General features: G+C 42.5%; 1 pseudogene; it reads left to right on the plus strand.

The window, feature by feature from the left end:
• The window catches only part of LOC116091698, a 14936-nt pseudogene extending 10033 nt beyond the window's left edge, over nt 1-4903 (plus strand).

Below are 4903 nucleotides of genomic sequence, written 5' to 3' on the forward strand. Positions count from 1 at the left end.
GTCCTGGAACTCACTCTGTAGACCAGGCTGGCCTGGAACTCAGAAATCTACCTGCCTCTGCCTCCCAAATGCTGAGATTAAAAGTGTGTGCCACCACCTTCCAGCTGGAATATTTTTTATTAGATATTTTATTTACATTTCAAATGATATCCGCATTCTTGGTTTTAACTCTGAAAAAAAAAAAAAACATTCCCTCCCCAGTCTCCCTGCTCACCAGCCAACCCTCTCCTGATTCCTGGACCTGATATTCCCCTACACTGGGGCTTAGAGCCTTCAGAGGACCAAGGGCCTCTCCTCCCATTGACTAGGACATCCTCTTCTACCTTCTACATATGCAGCTGGAGCCATGAGTCCCACCATGTGTTCTCATTGGTGATAATCTTTTTTATTAGTTTTTGTTAGGTTTTAATGAAAAGTGACTGGTAGACTAAGTTTTAGTTTGTTCAGTAGTTTGAGGGGTTTTTGAGAAAGGATTTTATAGACTCCAGGCTGGTCTTGTACTTCTGGCCTTCTAGTTTTGTACCTACTTCTTCACTGTGTTGGGATTTAAGTTATGGTATCCTTATAAGATAGCTTGATTGTGGGCTGGAGAGATTGCTCGGTGGTTAAGAGCTTTGACTGCTCTCCAGAGACCCTGTGTTCAGTTGCCAGCAACCAGATGGTGGCTCACAGCCATAGGCAATGGGATCTGATGCCCTCTTCTGGTGTGTATGAAATCAGCTGCAGTGCACTCATACATAAAAATAAATGAATAATTCTTGATGGGCAGTAGAAGCACATGCCTATAGTCCTAGCACTTGGGAGGCAGAGGTAGGTGGATTTATGAAGTCAAGGCCAACATGGTCTACATTCCTATAGCCATAGTTCCCAGAATCACTGCGTCTTGTGGACCCTCCTAACAAAACTGTCCACAGGTCTGTTTATAAGATACTGTTAAAAATGATTTCAAGTAGCTGGGTAGTAGTAGTACACACCTTTTATCCTGGCCCCTGGGAAGGAGTTGTAGGTAGATCTGAGTTTGAAGCTGGCCCAGTCTACAGAGTGAGTTCCAGGACAGCCATGGCTGCAGAGAAACTGACTCAAAAATTAAAATCTTGCCAGGGAGTGGTAGCACATGCCTTTAATCTGAGCACTTGGGAGGCAAAGGCGGAGACATTTCTGAGTTTGAGGTTAGCCTGGACTACAGAGTGAGTTCCAGGACAGCCAGGGCTACACAGAGAAACCCTGTCTCAAAAAAAAAAAAAAAAAAAAAAAAAAAAACCAGAAAAGAAATCTCTGTCCTAGATTTATATGCAAGATAAAGAAATTCAGTGTTTTAAGACATGTGAAAATTTTCTACTGTTTAATCTTTTGAAATAACATTGAGCTGGCCAGAAAGTGGTGGTGCATGCCTTTAATCCCAGTGTTTGGGAGGCAGAGGCAGTGAGATTTCTGAATTTGAGGCCAGCCTGGTCTGCAGAGTTCCAGGACTGCCAAGACTACATAGAGAAATGCTCTCTCATTTAAACCAAAATAATAATGATAATAATATCAATAACAATAATAATAATAAATATTAATAATGAACAAAAATTTATCAATAATTCTTTTAAAAAAGATAGCTTGTAATCCAACAAATCACACTTCATGGGTTGAAGTTTTGTGGTTTAATTGAAATGGCTTTTTCTGTTTGTGTGTTTTTGTTTTTGTTTTTGAGGCAGAGTTTCTCTTTGTAGCATCTATATGATTCTTGCTTTTGTTGTTTTCTAAATCTCTTAAACTCTACTTGAAAGTCAAAGTAAAGACCAAATAGACAACTTGAAATCCTGCATCTGGCTCTAACATGTTGAAACTGTAAGCTCTTGCTGACAAGCTCAACATTCATTCAGTAATTGAAAGGCAAATGTTTGAATAAAGACAACAGGCTGAGCAATAAGGTGGCATCATATTAAGTAGTGTTCAATTATAGGATCTTAGAATGAGTTTGAGTCCAGCCTGGACTACATAGCCAGCTTTGGGCTACATAGTGATACCCTGTCTCAGTAGAAACAAATAAGCTGCTAAAAGACAGACATGACCCCTATACACATCCATAATGTCCATGCTCCAAAGTAAAATGATGTAGATAGGTTCCCCATACCTGGCTCTAAAACTTTGAAAATAAAAACTAAGTTGGATGTGGTAGTGAAGTCCTTTAGTCGCAGCACAAAAGGAGACAGACAGGTAGGTCTTGAGTTCAAGGGCAGCCTGGTCTACAAAGTGTGTTCCAAGACAGCAGGGCTGTTGTTCCCAGAGACAGTTTTGATAACTGAAGCATAGAAAGCAAGGGCGCTGGGCAGTGGTGGCACACACCTTTAATTCCAACCCTTAGGAGGCAGAGGCAAGTGAATCTCTGAGTTTGAAGTCAGTCTAGTCTATAAATTTACAGATCCATGGATACACAGAGAAATCCATGTCCTAAAAAAAATACAAAAAAAAGATATAAAATAGGAGCTGACAGAACTCCCAAGACAACTGAGTGGGGGCAAGGAATAGGAAAGGTCTCCAGATGCAGCTCAGACAAAGTGCCCTTGCTTGGCAAGTAGATGCAATATGGGAGACCCATGTACTGGAAACCATGAGTATATAGAAGACAGCAGAACAAGGAACAAATAGCACCAGTGATGATGGAAAAAGTGTTGCATCTTGATTTGACTTCTGATACATCTCTTGTTTTATCCACAGGATGTGCAGGCTTCAAGTGGTTCACTTGAATGAATACCATGCTTCCTTGGCTATGCAGGATGGAAGAGAGGACAGAGACTACTTAGGAGAAACTATGCTTAACAAGCAAGTAGACATGTCTCGAAAAACAAAACAAAACAAAACAAACAAAAAAGAAGCAAGTAGAGGCGGGCCAATCAAGACACACAAGGAAGCGTTTAAGGCTGTTCCATGACCTTTCCTTTATGTCTTCTCTGCATGAAGATAGACACCAAACACAGTTGTTGCAGTGGGCAAAGGGGAGAAAGGATTTCTTGCATCTCTGCTGTGAGAAGTTGGGGATTGGAGCAATAGAAAGCCCAAGGTCAGGGATGTGTTACAATTATTACCGCCAGACTCCATCAAGGAGTTGGAACTGAATACAGTGGGGAATCTGTCCAAACTGGCAAAATTTGTACCTCACATTAGCAAGATGAGAACTCTTCAGAAACTCATGCTAAGAGGCATCTTTGGAACAAGGACTTCCACAAGAGGAGAAGAGGAATGTCACCAAGATCATTTCTCTGTTCCCCAAACTCAGCTCTCTCCAGCATCTCACTATTGATGATGTCTATTTTCTCACAGACAACATGAAAGAGTTGTTCAGGTAAAAAAGGATGGAGAGCTGTTACTGATACCAGACAGAGCAAACCCCTCTTATTCACATTAAAGAGAAGTGGGCCAGGCAAGGTGGCACACACCTTTAATCCCAGCACTTGGGAGGCAGAGGCAGGCAAATTTCTAAGTTTGATGCCAGCCTGGTCTACAGAGTGAGTTCCTGGACAGCCAGGGCTACTCAGAGAAACCCTGTCTCAAAAAGCCAAGAGAGAGAGAGAGAGAGAGAGAGAGAGAGAGAGAGAGAGAGAGAGAGAGAGAGAGAGAGTAGTGAGCACTACTACTCTCGGCAGGCCAGTGTACATTTAACAGTGAACAGGTAAGCACGTTCTTATTTCATGTTAAGTGTCTCAAGGGTTCACATGACCACTCAGAAAGCTGAGCAATGAAGTGGAGTAGACTACATGAAGAGAGCTGCTGTGGTAGAAGACCAGTATTGTGAGTCAGATTTAGTAAGATTCATTGCACAGCAATTCTATCTGATCTAATGTGAAGGAATGGGAAAGAGAAGAGGCCACTACATAGGGAGGGCTCAAATCTGCACAGTATCCCAGGTGAGCTCTGTGTTTTAATTAGATTTGGAGGAACAGACCCTACCCTTCCCCTAATTCCTAAACAATAGAAGGCTCTTTGGAGACTCAGACTTGGCTAAGGGGACCAGAGAATGCAAAAGCTGGGGTTGAGGGTCAGGTACAGAGAGAAGAGGCAGAAGAGGCGAAGAGAGTATGTCAAAGAGTGAATGATGTTTCTGAAGGCATCTTGATTACACTGTCATGGATTCCAACTTTTCTCTTCCTGTGCTCCCTATTAGCCTAAAGAGTAACTCTGGGTCTCTGATTGTCAGAGAAGACTAGGAGAGTTAACTGTGGAATGAGCCAGACCCACCAAGATGAGATAATCTCATGTCAAAATGGTGTAACTTCAGTAAGCTAACAGGCCAAACTGCATGCCATCCCACAGTCACTCTGACCCCAGCCATGTGTGATCTCTCCCTAGGTGTCTGGAAGCCCCATTGGTGTCCCTCGAGATCACGCTGTGCCAGCTCTCTCAGACAGATTTGAAGTCATTTGCCCAGCACTGGAACTACAGTCAGCTTAAACATCTGTGCTTGAGAGGTACCACTTTAACTGAGTTGGATGTCAACCCTCTAGGAGATTTCTTAAAGAATGTCGCAGATAATCTGCAGACTCTGAACTTAGAAAACTGCAGTATGCTTGACTCTCACCTCAGTACCCTTCTGCCTGCCCTTATCAAATGCTCCCAGCTCACTAGCATCAATTTGTATGACAACAACATCTCCAAGGATGCCCTGAAGAACTTTCTGCTCCACACTACCACTCTGAGCTTGTGGACCACAGAAATGTATCTTGCTCCATTAGAGGTCTATAATGAGTCTAAGTATGTTGAAGTAGACACATTTTCTCAGTATTGTGCTGAACTCTGGGCAACAATCATGGGTGTAAGGCAACCCAATTCAGTCTCCTTTGGTTCTTATTTCTGTAATGACTGTGATGAACGTTATTTATATGAAGATGGGGATCTCATACATTGTTTGTGCCAGGAGTAA

The sequence above is a fragment of the Mastomys coucha genome, unplaced genomic scaffold (genome assembly GCF_008632895.1).
Source record: "Mastomys coucha isolate ucsf_1 unplaced genomic scaffold, UCSF_Mcou_1 pScaffold15, whole genome shotgun sequence".
Lineage (NCBI taxonomy): Eukaryota > Metazoa > Chordata > Mammalia > Rodentia > Muridae > Mastomys > Mastomys coucha.